This window comes from Phodopus roborovskii, unplaced genomic scaffold (assembly GCF_943737965.1).
Source record: "Phodopus roborovskii unplaced genomic scaffold, PHOROB, whole genome shotgun sequence".
NCBI lineage: Eukaryota > Metazoa > Chordata > Mammalia > Rodentia > Cricetidae > Phodopus > Phodopus roborovskii.
This window is the reverse complement of record NW_026125391.1, coordinates 26,307,007-26,323,533: the sequence shown is the minus strand read 5'-3', so window position 1 is coordinate 26,323,533 and position 16,527 is coordinate 26,307,007. Positions and strand designations below refer to the sequence as shown.

Here is a 16,527-nt window from a genome sequence, read left to right as displayed (position 1 = left end):
TTGGGGGTATTCTTCTTTAAAGTAGTAATATTGCATTTGTGGACTTTTGTTTGCTTGATGATTTTTCTGATGTTTTGCCAGAGATACCTGAAGTGACAGTGATAAGGATAATTGGAATTTGGACATAGCAAATGGACCATGCAGCAGTCTTCTTCATCAAGTTCTCCATATAGGGAGAAACAACATTTCTTTTGACATCTCTTTCTAGTTTTATTATAACCACTATCCTATCTTTGTCATTTCCACAAATGTTTTCCCAGTGGTGGTGAAGGTAATAATGTCTAAGCCGCCAAGCTGCCTACAGCTGTAAATGCGTCATCTTTGCAGACAGTGCTTGCTGCTCTGAGAGTGAATGGCCATTCTGTTGGCTTTAATTAAAAGCACCACACCTTAAGGAGTGAAGACATTTCTAGCCCATGTGTGATTTTAACCCTGTGTCATCTTTCACTATGCTGCCTTTAGGCAAATGGATTCAGCTAGTTTGAGGGAAATCTGGTTTACCATTTGTAATTCTTATGTATGCAGTAATGAGTGAGTTAAAATATGATAGCATCTGTATGTGAAAATCATAGGTGCATTACACTCATGTACCAGATAGAGGAGGACAGAAGGCCACACAAATGTAATTCTGTCTCCACGAAGACACACAGCCTGTTGCCTCCAAAGGAAACTGGTAACTATTTTTGAGTGTATGTGTGTGGTAATCCACTTGCCAGTTCCTGAATAAGGACTATCTAAGTCCTATAATCTCACTTGTCTTCAACTTGGTGGGACTCAAATTGAAGGAAAGGAAGGATCATGACTCTTCATGTGTTATGTTGGTGACATTCTGGACAAATATGCAGGCTCCATGCTGGCAGGTGTTGAATAAAAATGCACTCAACCTTTTTTGATTCCTTGTTTGTTAGTAGATGTGAGTTGAACGAAACCGTTTATAGACTGGCATTTCAGCTGAGTCAGTCTACTGGAAAGGTGAAGGAAAACGGGTTTTTATGCTGTCATTTAACTGGAGAACCCCTTTTCATTTAACTAAAGCATCTTGCCACACTTCCCGTGTTATATGCATGGCTCTAATTATGTGTCTAAACAGTTCCTTGGTATTATAATGTGTGATGCTGAAATACTCATCTCTTACATATAAATTCCAGTGTTTCCCATTTTTTTAAAAAAAAATCTTCTTAAGTCCCTAAAGCTACCACCACACCAGACTTCTTGAAGCTGTAGTCTTTCCATTCTGCCTTCCTTGACACCTCCTCTTCCTCTTAAGCTCCTTATTTGACAAATCCAGAACAGAAATGAAAGGAAAATTAGAGCTGATGCCAAAGACATACAGACCATGGCCACTACCCCACACTAAGAAGCAATAAGCAGATATTGAATCCAGTCTCCAGGAGTGATGGATTTAAGAGCTCAAAAGACTTGGCTGCCCACTTGGCTGACCTTTTTATTTTTTTTAAATATTCTTTTAATTTATTTTTCTTATTTTACATATCGATCACAATTCCCTCTCCTTCCCTCTCTCCCATGCCCCTCGATCACCCTTCCCTCCCCCCCACACACGCACACTGCACGTGTGTGTGTGATGCCTTCTAGGAGAGGTCATCTAAATCTGTCAAATCATTTGGAATAGGGACTAGGCCCTCCCTCCTGCCTCTAGGTTAAGAGAGTATCCCTCCATGGGGAATGTGCTCCCAAAGTCCTTTTGTGCACCAGGGATACATCCTGGTTCCACTGTCAGAGGTTCCTTAGACTGTCCAGGCCTTCTAACTGAGACCCATATTCAGGGGTTCTGAGTTGATCCAATGCTGGTTTCCCTGCTATCAGTCTGGGTCCCATTAGCTCCTCCTTTCAGGTCAGCTGTCTCTGTGAGTTTCTGTAGCCACTTGACTGATCTTAGCAGAGCTAAGACATTGAAGTCCTATGCTTGCCTGGGACTCTGCTCTTGTATACTGTCACTCCTGACTCCTGAAAAGCAGCTGTCAGAAGACAACTCTCTGCTCCATTTCATACTAACGGCAGAAGATGCATAGTCTAGTGTTGTTGGATATATATATATATATATATATATATATATATATATATGAGATTTCACTTTTTGCTTTGTTTTGTTTTATTTCTGCTTTGAGACATGATCTCTCCACCTAATCCTGGCTGTTCTGTAACTCACGGTGTAGGCCAGACTGGCCTGAAACTCACAGAAATCCATCTGCCTCTGTCTGCCTAGTGCTGGAATTAAAGGTGTGCTCCACATGCTCAACACCAGACTTTAATTCTTTAGATAAAGCCACTTTATTTAGTTCACTGAGTCTGTGGTTCAGAATCAGGAGTACACAAGGAAGGCTTAAACAACAGAAATGTATTGTCTCTTGGTTCTGGAGGATTCTGGAGGATGGATGTGTAGGATCAAGATGCAAGTCCTCTTTTCCCAGCTTGCAGATAGCTGATTTGTGCTCTGTCTTCACTTGGCATCTGTCCTGAATGAGGTGGAAAGAAAGCTCCAGTGTTCCGTGTTCCCTCCTGTTCTTAGGGCATGTCCCCATGCTATTACAAGTTATGACCTCATTCATCCTCAACTATCACCTGAAGGGTCCTTGTAATAAATGCAGTCACATGGCTGCATGTCCATTTGACATACCTCAGCCATTACTGCTTCCTATGTACATCCACCCCTGTTGTGTATCACAGCAGGGAGGCTCTTACAGTACATAGTTCTCCCATCACTACTCATCTACACTGCTTCTTGCCATTACCCTCACCTGGGCCCACAGCCTTGTTGAGGATCTTGGGTAACATTCCATCAGTTCCTTAATTCATCTTGTACCTATAATTGTGACACCATTCCATCCTTCACAAGTCTGTCCCAAAGGCAGATACGATTTTTGTCATAGTGAACCCTAAATCCTTGAGATGTTTTTCTTCTTGTGTACAGGGTAAGTCTTAAGTATATTGCACATGACCTGTCACAATCCCTTCCTCAGGACTTCTCAAGTGAGCCTCCTTTTCTACCCCCACCCTTCAACTTTCAATTTTAGTAATTATGAGTTTGCCAGGCTTTTCCATACCCACATTTTCATGCTTCTTTTATTCTGGGTGGAATATCCTCCACATCCATCTCGCCCAGAAGCACTCCTAGGCATCAGTTGATTCCACTGCATTCTCCTTGCTCCTAGGAAATAGCATGCACATTTATGTGCTAATATTTATGATGCTATAGTAAAATTGTAACAAAAAGTGAAATTCCTCAGGGGCACAGTCCATTTATGATTTACTTTATATCTCTAGCACCAAGGACAGTGCTGGATAAATGGATAGAAGCACAGTAGTATATTTGAGAGACATTTGATTGATATCTCTACCTTTACTTCAATTTAGTCTGTGTTCATTTCCTTCTGCCCCCCCACACTTACATACATGCATAAATATAGGTATAATCTCATCAACCATTTTCTCACAAATATAATCATACAAACATATTTACAAATACATACCCACACTTACACATGTATGCACACATATAGACATAATGTCATATACTCTCTTCTTTCACACATATATACATACACACATCTGCACTCACTCACACATGCATGTACACATACAGGCACAATGTCATCATATTCCTTGCATCTCATTTCATTAGATTCTGTTACCCCAGATCCTGGATCTCAGATTTCAATAAGAACTGTATAGGCACTGACTCTTGGGAGCTTTGAATAAGTGTTGCTAATGCCTTTGATTAAAGCAGGGGTAGTCTTTACATATGAGCCAGGGTGCGGATTTGGGACTAAGGAACAGAACACATTTATTACAGCTTCTTTACCTGGTTGAATTGGTAACAACTGCATTGATTATAATAGTTACATTAATCCTGTAATTCCTTTCTAAGGATAAGAAAAGTGAAGGGATACGAATATGCCTGTAGGGAACTGGTGTTTCAACCTGAGTTATTCCCACTCATGGAAAAGTATCACCATATTTGTTTGTAAAGAACAATATTTGTGTGTGTGTGTGTGTGTGTGTGTGTGTGTGTGTGTGTGTGTATGAAGTGATTTATGAAGCCAGTGTGTTGGGGAGTAAATTATTCTGGGTAACAATTTTTAGAAAACAGTGATGACATAGTAAACAAGGTAGAGAATGCTGTTAAAATGTATCTCGTACCTTCTGTTTTTTGTATTAGATTTATTCCTGGAGATCAATACATCTGGAGAATTCAGAGAATATGAACATTTAGGAGAAAATAAAATCTATAATTCTGTTTTATTTCCCAACAATATTGAGTTATCTAAGAACAGAGCCAAATAAAGAGTCAAAGATCAAGACCCTAAGGAAACCTAGATATGTGCTAAAATTATCAGAAGTAAGCTGTGAAGCCAAGAATATAGGCTACTCCCTACAGTTTAGGGGGAATCCTGTGCTCATTCTTTATATAATGAGTGGGCTGACAGGGGCTTGCCTCAGAGGCTTGTGATAGAGGCCTCCTGTCTGGAAGTCAAGATCAAAGAGACAGTGTACACTAATGCACATAACAGAAAGCTTGCATTTGTAAATCTAGGTGGAAGTCTCCACCCACCCTCTACCACATGCACATTGTCACAGAAAAGGGACACCATGGAAAAGAAAGCCACTGTGCCCTCCAGATCTCCTCATTGCATGTCTTAGAAACATAAAGGAACTTCTAAAAGCATGGGTGAGTTTGGACAAAGTCTCCTTTTTTCTTGCTCAGATAATTGTGTGATTGCTTTAGCTGTTCAATAGCTACTGCTTTCTCCTCTTCTTTTCCTTGGCTCACCACCTATCCTGTGATTATGACTTTTCCTGCTAACACAGAATCTCTGGAAATGCATCAGGGTCATGCAAGCGAGGCTTGAGACAATGGGCTATAATTCAGGAAGAAATAATGATTAAACACTGAAGAATCAGCAGACAGCCTCTAACCTCCCCCCCCACTAATATTTTAATTCTCTATTCTGACCTTGAAAAGCTTAATTGGAAGTCAAAGATATGTCATTGAGCATTATATACTATACAACACTTTCCATTTTATCTAGTTTTTGTGGCATTTTAGCACAATGTATAAAAATAAAACAAGTTATGATACAACCTAATATTTGTTATTTATTTTTCTTTTCTCGATTTTATTTATTTATCTTTCTTTTTTCTTTTTATTTATTCTCCTTTCATAAATACATCCCAATTATAGCCTCTCCTCCCTCCATTAATCCCCTCTATTCTCAATTATAGAATTAACCTTTCTTATTAAAATGAAATATTAGCATGTTTCTTTTTAGAGTTAAACTCTGGAAAAACTTCTTTCATTATCGTTTAAATCAATATCTCATTTTGTCACCAAATGTACACATAGAAGTAAAAGAATAGAAGAGAACATATAAACTTGGTGGCCTGGCTTTAGGTGGCTGTAATAAAAGTCATAATTACTGACATTAACTGAGCATTGTCTGTGCACTGGCCACTGTCCAAAGCAGTATGCCTCCATTAATTCAGTGATACTGCTCAGCTCAGTGTGAGGACAGAGTTGGTATCCTTCCTCATCCCCATTTTATACCTGAGAGAACTAAAGCCAGGCTACATAGTAGCCAGTCAAAGAGTCAAATTTGAATTTAGGGAGATTCATCCCAAAGCACACTACTTTAACTAAAATACTAAAAAGCAAACAAAAAAGTTCTATAAATTAATTCAATTTCCAGTATTTTCAGAAAAGTTTAATATATAAAGAATCACTAACAATCTAAGCAATAGTGGAGAGGCTACCTTAAATGCCCTTCCCTGATAATGAGATTAATGACTACCTTATATGCCATTCTAGAGCCTTCATTCAGTAGCTGATGGAATCAGAAGCAGACACCCACAGCTAAACACAGAGCCAAACTCCTGGAATCCAATTGCAGAGAGGGAGAAGTAATGAGCAAAGGGGTCAAGAACAGGCTGCAGAAACTCACAGAAACAGCTGATCTGAACAAGGGAGAGCTCATGGACCCCAGACTCATAGCTGAGAAACAAGTATAGGACCCACCCAGACCCGTGACTGTGGGTCTTAGTTAGGAGCCCTGGGAAGGCAATGGGACCTCTGACAGTGGAACCAGGTTGTATCCCTAGTACATGAACGGACTTCGGGAGTCCATCCCACGTGGAGGGATACTCCTTAGCCTAGAGGCACAGGGGAAGGCTTAGACCCTACCTATCCCAAATGACTTGACAGATTTTGATGATCCCTCATGGAAGGACTCACCCTCCCCTCCCAGGAAAGTAAATGGGAGATGGGATGGGGGAGTCTGTGGGGGGCATGGGAGGATGGGATGGAGAGGGAACTTCGATTGATATGTAAAATAAGAAAAAATGTGAAAAAACAATCATGTAGAGAATTATTGTACAAAGTAGGAAGATCCTTTACATTCATCCTTTTAGGATGCTCCGGTTTCAAAGACAGTATAACCAAGAGACATATCTCCAGTTTTCCTCCCTTGCTAACAGGTTCCTTTTATGAGGCTGCGGTTCCATAGGTGGAGGGATCCATTTGAGTGTTGAATGCTCTCAGTCCTTTCTCCTTTCATCTAATAATCCTGCCTTTCCTTTGGGAACATTTAGTGGCCTTGGAGGCAGTTTCCCCTAAGTCCTTTGCATTGTGTCACTCATAGAACAAGACACTGACTGACCCCACCCTCTTTCTCCAAGTGTCTTTTCAAGGGCACTTGCAGATAAAATGGCCTCAATGTGGACATAGGGATATCTTTCATGTACATTCAGTGTCAAATATAATAAAGATAACAGTTTTACTCCATATAGAAGTTCTGACATGTTATAGACCAGTGAAAAGATACTTAGTTTCTCTAAACTCAGACCTGTGTTTGCAAAACTCCCTGAACAATCATGTATCAAATGGTTTTCTTTGCATTACTCAAAAAGGAACAACCACAAAAAGTCGCTGAAATTTTTGTTATCATTTTGACTACAAGTAATGTAACCTTTAACCTTGCAATTTAAAACCATCAGCATTTGCAAAGAAGTGGTGAGTGAGACTGTAGGGAAAACTCAGACCTCTGATGGTACTTGATAATAAGTGTGAACAGAAACCTAAATGCAAGGATGTAACCCAACATAGGATAAATAGAAGGTTATGAGTGATGAAGGAATCCACAGGGTGATTGCCTGCCCGAGAAAGATAAGTGACACACCCAACACAGACTTATTCCACTTTAAGGGAAACCATGTCATTCTGAACAATGATTAATAAACACATTTAAAGATATGTCTCTAGGAGCCAGAGAGTGAAAACTACATGGACCTAACAACATGGCTCCAGTCCCTGTAACCCATGCAAAGATGCAAGAAAGGCAAGAACAGATTCTACACAGCTGTTTCCTCTTCCCCAGTGTGTCAAGCTGACAAGACTAACTAGGACAGATTCTATGTGTTTCTATCCAGTTTAACAGAAACCGTTTGAAATGTAGTTTAGTCCTTGTCACCTTTTAAGTACATGCACATCTTGAACAAACATGCCAGAGAAGCCATACCAGGAAGAACTTTTTCACTGAGTGGATAATGGTGCAATATTATAGGGTATAATTCACTGATTTGGTATATTTATACAATGTGCAGTGATCCAGTCAGAAAAGCTAGCGTTTCTATCTCCTTAAACACTTACTGGTTCTTTGTTGTGGGAATTTTCTAGTTCTTTCACTTTAGTTGTTTATAAAATACATAATAAATTAGCATGAGCTGTAGTCCCTCAGCTAGCTTTAGAAAAGCAAGCTTTATCCCCTTAAGTGTGGGTTTTTGTACCATACTCCAACCTTCTTCTGTTGCCCATCCCTGCTGTGTTACCAGGTTACTGAAGCAAGTCAATGTCTCAGTGTTGAACATGGAGGTCTTCCACATATCTGTCTTCATTCTTATTTCTTTTTCTATGGTCCCAGGAATCCTTCACACTGATCTCAAATGGCATCTCCATCTCATTCATTAGACCTTAGGTATTTTCTCACCAAGGTTTATGACTGAATTAATTGTATTCCATATATTACATTATTATAACCCACAGTGTGCTTCTTGAGGTTAGGTGACCTGTGTGTGTGTGTGTGTGTGTGTGTGTGTGAGAGAGAGAGAGAGAGAGAGAGAGAGAGAGAGAGAGAGAGAGAGAGAGAGAGAGAGAGAGAGATATCTGGGAAACAGCTAGGCAGTAGGAGATTATTTAAACTCTGCTACTAAAGTTTGGTGGATTCTCTCCTTTTGATCTAGAGGAAGGACAGTCTTTCATGACTCATGGTCTTTATAGTCTTTGTTGCTGGGGACTCAGACAGGATTGGCAACAGCTGCAGCTTTGAATGTGGTTTAAAGTGACTGAGTTTAGTGACAATATCTTTTAAACTCATCAAGTATTTCACTAAGGGAAAGACCTGCAGCCCTCTTAGCATGTTGCCCGCCACAGTATTACCTAAAGTTATGAAAAGTTTTAGTTTCTCTCCATGATTACTTAATTATCTGTTTCAAATAAAGCCTTTTGTTATGCATGTTTTTGTGATTTTATGATCCTGATAAGCTCTGTGGAGCCAGCATTGTCCCCTTTGAACAGGAGACATTAGACCCAATGTATTTGATCTGTCTAAGGCCAATGTTCTTTGCTTTTTATCATGCCATTCTCTAACCCTTGTAGGAGTATACTGGTTAGTATGTTGTAATTGGAATGACTTGTCCTGTCAGGTCCTGCTGCCCCTTTCAGGAATATATGGAGACCTGTATTAATTATAAAACTATTTGCTCATGACTAGAGCTACTTATTGACTAGCTCTATTTTAATTATTAACCCATTTATATTAATCTAAGTATTTCCACATGATCTTATATTACCAAAGAAGGGTCTGAACCTCCAATACATGGTGTCCTATGCTTATCTTTCCTAGAATTCTTCTCGTCTCCTAGTCCCGCCTATCTTCCTGTCTCTACTGGCCAAACAGTGTTTTATTCATCAACCAATAAGAGAAACATATATACAGAAGGACATCCCCCATCATCATGTAGCCTTTAAGATATTTGAATCTGGGTGGTTTTTCTACTTCATATTTTGCTGCATAGGCCTACTAAGTATTTGACCTTATTCTTTTAAAGTGTTTTGCTGATCCTCACACACTGCCAGCCTAGACACTTTGAATTCAAATGGAATACTTGGACTCTGTGGCACTGGACTACCAAGCAATTGTGAAACAATTGCATAAGCTTAGTAGCCAGTGTGGACTGACATGCACTAGCTCCCAGAGAAGTTCTCAGGTTTAAATGTTATTAGGATTTTGTAAGTTCCAACCTATAAGCTATTTTTGCATATAAATACCACATGCTAACCGATTGAATCACTGAACACCTATGTATGCCACCCTGAAAGCCAATTTTTAATCTTGCATAAGTCCCTTTTGTTATTCCTGGTACATTCATAGTAAACCAACTGTAAAATTTTTGCTTTGAAGAATTTGACCCTAGAAAATTGTCTGGTATAAATATTTTCACTAAGCCACTGAAATTTTATATCCTATTTTCTACGTAAAATAAGTTAAAATGATAGTACAAATAGCTAATTTCCCTACCCAAGGCTGTGTTTGGTAGACCTTAAAGCAGCACTTAAAGAAAAAGCATAAGAATAACTGGATCCCACATTATGCACTGGAGAAGCAAATATTCACCATCAGCGAATCTGTTTTCACTATTTAAAATTATTATCTTGGTCTGAAAATATAAAAATTATCTTCTAACTTTCAAGTCCAAATTTAATCAAAGGAAATTAACTGGCAGATGACTTTCTGAGGCAGCCCCACCACAAAATAAACAGTCCTCTTAAACTATTGATTGTGGTATGAAGGTGGATGCTTTCAGAACTAGCATTGGATTGTCTTCCTTTTTCTTGTGTGGAATTAGAATCAGTGAGCATGAGCCCCATGGACATCAAAACACTCTGAGAAAAAATTGCAGACTAAGCATTCAGAAGAAGTTTTTTTCCTGGTTTGTAAATATAGTCCATTGGGGACTTGTGGGTGTAACTATAGAAAAATTAAATATTCATTTTACTGAGGTATTCATAACATTAAACAAAGTGTTTCTTGGCCTGTATACGTAATCATTTTCATGTTTGTGTGTGCACATGAAACACATAATGCATAGTATGCATAACCTGCACATGGATTTCATAAATGTATTCTGATCAGTTATTTGTGTGTATGATGTTTAGTCAAATGGAGACATTACCACAAAAGTCTAAAAGATTGACAAAGTTTAGAGAGTTATGAATGCCCTAATATCAAAATGCCAGGGATTGTCTTAGTCTCCGAAATCTATGGAGACTTCAATTAATACATTGGTGGTGTTGTAGTGATTAACTTCTCATACCTGTACAAAACACATGACATAAAAACTTCAGAGAGGAAAGTTTTATTCAGAATCACAGTTTCAAAAGTCTCATGCCTTGTTTGATAAACATCATGAGGTTGGGTCAATCATCATGGAAACAAGGGCAATTGATAGAGAAACGTCTTCACCATACAGTAATGGGGAGGTGGAGAGAGATAGAGAAAGAAGAGTGTTCCAGGCACCACATATAACCATCTATGGCATGCCTCTCTTGACCTAATTTTTCACCTTCTAATGGTTCCATTTCCTCCAAAACTAGCTCCAGCAGCTGCAGGCTATGTAGTCAATACATGAGTATGTAGTTCTTACCTCACCATACTAAAACATAACAGTATTCTTGACAAATCTTATATCCTTGTCAATTCTCATATAAGGATACTATCATTTATGTCCACGTAAATCCAGCAGAAAATATGCTATTCTTAAAAAAAAAAAAAAAAAAGAGTGAAGACAAATTCTTTTATGAAGTAAACCATTCTTTAAAATCCATTTTAAGCATATTTTGCATCCATTGTTTTTCAAAACTTATTAAGTCTCCTTTTTTCCTTGGAATTGTTCAAACTTGTGACTAATGATCCAACACAAACCAGAATGTGAGGAGATACATGTTGTTCTTGGTGCTGTCAAAATGACAGTTTCTTTGTAGCACTATTTTAAATGGCCCATTACATATTGGGTCCATGGCATTATTTTGAGATATTTGCTTTGACTTTGCTTATAAGCATATAGAGGTCACTGGCTGTGAACTTTTCTTATTATTGTGCCAACAACTACATCATATCAGATCAAGCTCCACGAAGATGTGTTTTTAGAAATAATGAACCCTAATCCAGTAGAGAAGAATCACCCTTTGTGAGGGTGGAAGAGGAAACCCTTAAACAAGAGGTTTGTTATAAAGACAGAAATGTTGAGTTCAATTTGCAAACATCGATTCTTGCCCATCTATGTTTATTGCTGTTCTTTTCCCAGTAGCAAGAAAGGGAGGTTAATATGTCCATCAACAGGTGAATTGGTGATAAAAATGTGGCACACAGAAGTAATATAATTCTATTTGTCAGTAAAGAAAAATGAACTTATGGATTTTGAATACAAATGGGAAATATTATTATAAGTGAAGTAACCCAGACATTCAAAGACAAATGGTGTATTTTCTCTTGTATATGCACATCCTCTCTACTGTTAGGTGTGTGTATTTGTGGGCTTAAGTATGGGTAGAAGTCAAGATATAGAAAGGAGCTCATGAGGTGGGGATAAAGAAGCTTGAGAGGGAGGGTAATAGAACACATGGAACACATGGAATATGAAAGGGGGACACTGGGTGGAAAGGGATAAATAAGAATGGGGAGGGAAAGGAAAAAAGGAAAGAAATTTAATTCAAACTTGTTACTTTGAATGTTATTTTAAAAATAAACAAAACAATAAAAAGAAATACTGTGCTAAAGATTCCTGATTGACGAAAGACATCCATTGTGGGTTACTTGACATGTATGTTTACTTGTTATGTGTGTGGGAGAGTACATGGATATACAGGAAAACATTCATGTATGTACCCATTCATGAAGAGTTCAAAGGTCAATGTGTGGTGCTTTTCTCAATCACAACCTTTTTTTTTTTTTTTTTTTTTTTTTTTTTGAGGCAAGGGCTCTCTCTGAACCTGGACTTCACTGATTTGACTACACTGGCTAGCTAGCAGGCCTCGGGTATCCTTCTGTTTCTCCTCCCCAGCACTGCCATTACAGGGATGCTCCTGATTCTTTTTAAGTGGGTCCTGGGATTAAACTCGGGCCCTTAAGCTTGTAGGGCAGCACAATACTTCCCGAGCCATCTCCCAAGACCTACTTCTTAGTTGTACTGATAGCAACTACCTCAGCATAACTGGGAGGAGTTTGCTCTAAATAATTATCTCTTGTGTCTTTAAATGTAAAAGTCAATTAACAGTCACAGTTTTGTGTGCTATCTTCAAAGTTATAAGCGTGAAAGCTTAGGAATTCTCAAAGCGTGAGTCAGTAAAGTGACAAGGATGAACATTTTCTTACTAGCTATGATGCAGTCTTTCTTCTACAGATCATAATAGAAAACACAGGAGTGAGAGGAAATCTCAGTAGACCCTAAATTCAACAGTCGATTGAGAAAGAAATCTAAAGGAAAGAAAAAGAGAGAAATTTTTATCTCAGGCAAAGTAATTGTTAGACACGCAAAACAAGGGAGACAGGATTGCTAAGGTTTGCTCTGTCTTCTGGGGCTTCACTTGATGAAGGAAGGATGAGTCTACCTGTCACTGTTTGAGAGTCACATTTGCTGGGAATGCTTCATTTTCACTCATTACTTGATGCTCCAGGTAGGAATTGAAATGCAGGAAAGAAAACATTCTCATTACTTACAAAATCAGGCTGTCTAGAAGCTACAATGAGGCAATGTTGTAATTCAAACTCATTCCCTACTTAATTTGTCCTTAAATCAAGGCATGCAATATGAGTGTTAAGGAGGCCCTGTTCTTGTGCTTATGAATTTATACTGTACTAGTGAGACTACTCAAGAGAACAAGTAACCAATAAAAAATGATTTACCAAATTTGATATTGTTCTTGATGTTAATAATTTGGAAATTCCATAGGTAATTTGATGTGGAGAAGAACATCTGTGTGTCTAACATTTTCAGCTAACAAGATTTCTCAAATGGTGAGGCATTATTCATAGAGAAGAAGCTAGAGGTATATCTAAACTGTGCACAAGACATTAGATCTTTTACCCATTTTAATTCTCTTCCTTCTCATGGCAGAAGTCTTAGGAAGACTGAAAATATGCGATGAAATATGTATTAAATGTATAGTGTATCTGGTTAGTGATTTGTACACAAGTTCTAAGTAGTTTGCAATTCCTAATTTTTATGTACCACACAGTGTAATTTAGTAATGTTTACGTGAGTATTATTTAGTAAGGCACACTGTCAAGAAAAATCCATGATCAGCTAAATCAAGCCTGAAAAATAAGCTAATGCCCTTTTACAAAATGTGCCCCACAAATATGAATGCTGTTTATGTTCCTTAAGAAATTGCTGTCTGGTTGTACTGCCTGCATGCTCACCATGTTAAAATGCATTAAGGTGCATCAGCAGTAGTCTGACTCTGATTTGGCCTTTCAGTTGATTTCTTCGTGTATTTAGTGCCTTTTAGCAAACTTAATCTGTGCTCTTCATGTTGTTGCCTTTTAGAGAATGTTTCCTTAGTAGTCGCAATGGAGCTTTCTCTTGGTTTTGTTATTGTTTTATTTTTATTTTTTGTTTCCCTCAAAAGCAGTTGTATCTTGAAAGGGAGCAACCTCGATGGGCTTATCGGACCCCTTTGATGTAAAACTCTGAGCCTGGTGCTACTCCTCTTTCATACAGATCCTTCAGGTATTTAAATGGAGTGGTGCTAATCAGGTAGTCATGGGGCTGATGGGAAGGTTAACTTAGCAGTGCTGTGCAGGGCTTGATGTACCAGGTAGCCTAGATAATAAGAATGGGCATTGGCACTGGTCCTGCTTGTTCTCAGCGGTGCTCTGCCCCAGTCTTCATGCTCCTTGTGGGTGAGTGAGAAGACATTCATGTTGAATAAAGTGTGACTCCAGCTGTGTGACCCAGCTCAGGGCCATGGAAGCTCCACCTTGTCCTTTCCTTCTGCCAGAGCACTTCCGTTTAGAACACATGGCCTGGAAATCTTCCCTTCATTCCTGCTGCCATCCCCAACCCTGGCCCACCTGGATTTTGAGGTCAAAAACCAGGCCAATTTCTGTGGTGAGCTCATCTCCCTGAGCAAAGGTGAAGGGATTTGCAGTTAGAGCTGCTGAGAACACAGGATTAGCCCCGGAGCTCACAGGCTCAGCTCCTACACTGCACCAGTGTTTCAGAGTCAGTCCTTATTGATTCTCTGTTATGAAACATTCTAGAAAAAAAAATGTAGAAATCATCTATGTATGGCGTGAGTCATTTATTTCAGTCCTTCTCTCTGGCAGATTTTCTTTCTTTCTTTTTTACTTCCCCTCCTGTGAAGCAACAGTAATTTAAGCTTGCAAAAACATTTAACTCTTTGTAGTGTTTCGAAGTATTTTTGGGAAATAATGATAAATTTCAAGAGGTGTATGTTCAAGGAGAAAAAAGAATAATGTAAGATATGAAGGAAGACCTTTGGGCAGAAGTTGGAATGTTGAATAAACAGAAGGCAAAGTGTGTTTATACACAGCAGAGGTGAGATTTAGTGGATGGCACTACCGATGTGGCGGTGAGGTCTACAGGGCTGTGGGGTTCAAATGACTAAATTAGAGAAGCAAGCAATATACTCTGTGGTTACAGGAAAACACATTGGTGAAGTAAGTATATTATGGAGTACTCCTGGATATAATAGAGTTGCTCAGATCCTGATATCATAGCAAGAACAGAGAAAAATCTGAGGGGAAATTTTGTCTTCATATCATCAAGTAATTTTCTTGTTCTTTATTTGACAATATGGGGACAAAGCTGTTCCTTTTGCTCCTGTTTCTAGGGCACTGCATTTAGACAGCTTGTTCTGTTCACACTGAGTACCCCCAGTCCCCTTACCCTGTCCTTCCCCACCTGAACCACCTGCTTTCATATATACAGTGTTTTCACTTTACTGGCATTGGCCTTTATTTGCACTATTTTATTTGAGCTCTGAAATTTAACCAATGAGGAAAAAATAGGTCAGGACAAGTCAGACAATATGCCTAAGATGACAGCCTTTCCTACCTGTTGCCTCAACAGGGTTTTAAAGAGCTCAGTAGCTCAATCAAACATCAGCATTTTACATACGTGTTCTTGTGTGTCAACCGAACTCCCTGTGTTCTTTCACATACACACAAAAGAAATAATTGGGAAATGCAAGCTAATGTTTGTGTCACTGTTCTGCTGAGGTCTTTCTAAGTTAGCCTGTTATATTTTATACATGTGTGTATACATATTTGAAAGGCAATGGCATATGGAATGAGCAGAGAAAGCCCTGAGAGAATGAAGTCATGACTGAATGCATGCTGTTGGCATGAAAATGCCATCAAAGCAAGGACACCATAGCTTGAAACAAATCTGTCCTTGGGAGGCTAAGTATGATTATTGACAGAGTGTGCAGAAAATGCCCACCATGTCTTTCTCTCCCTAGATGTTCAGGCCTTGATGCCTGATCCCTACAGAGACTGCTCCTATGGAGGCTAGTTCAATCTCTTTGCTTGATCAAGCTGTGGTCAATAAGTCCTGTCTCCATGTTTATGTGTGTGCAACAACTACACCTTCCCGTTCAGTTGTGTGGTCTAGCTTGAATTCTTTTTATTTATTTAAATTAGAGACAATATTATTTTACAATCAATCTCAGTTCCTTCTCCTTCCCATCTTCCCATGCCCCACCCCCAATCCCCTTCTACTCCCCGAGAGGGTGAGGCCTTCCATGGGGAATCATCAAAGTCTGCCACATCATTTGGGGCAGGACCTAGGCCCTCTCCTATGTATCTAGGCTAAGAAAATGTCTCTCTATGGGGAATGGGCTCCCAAAGTCCATTCGTACACTAGGGATAAATACTGTTCCACTACCAGAGCCCCATAGCCTGCCTAGTCCTTCTAACTGACACCCACGTTCAGAGGGTCTGGATCTGTCCTATGCTAGCTTTCCAGCTTCTGGCTGGAGTCCATGAAGTCCCACTTGGTCAGGTCAGCTATTTGTGGGTTTCTCCAGCCTGGTCTGGACCCCTTTGCTCGTCAGTCCTCTCTTTTTGCAACTGGATTCCAAAAGTTTGGCTCAGTGTTTAGCTGTGGGTGTCTGCTTCTGTTTCCATCAGCTACTAGATGAGGGCTCTATGGTGGCTTATATGTTAGTTATCAATTTCATTATCAGAGAAGGGCATTTAAGTAAACCTCTCCACTATTGCTTAGATTCTTTTTTGGGGTAGCCTCTTTGTTCAACCCTGTATAATAAACAGGAGGAGCTTCTGTATGCTGTAGTTTGCCCATCAGTGATTTCCATACACAAAATCCTAACTTTTCCGTGTGTCCTTGTGTCTGTCTATCTGTCATTTCTTCATTCTCTTGTTGTCCCCAGTCAGAACCAAGTACCTGTGGCTAATTATGGACAGAACCATATTT

General features: G+C 39.2%; 1 protein-coding gene across 39 annotated transcripts in view; it reads left to right on the top strand.

Moving 5' to 3' along the window:
• Nrxn1 (neurexin 1) overlaps positions 1 to 16,527 on the top strand; it is a 1,037,700-nt gene that overhangs the window by 228,667 nt on the left and 792,506 nt on the right. The window lies entirely within an intron of this gene.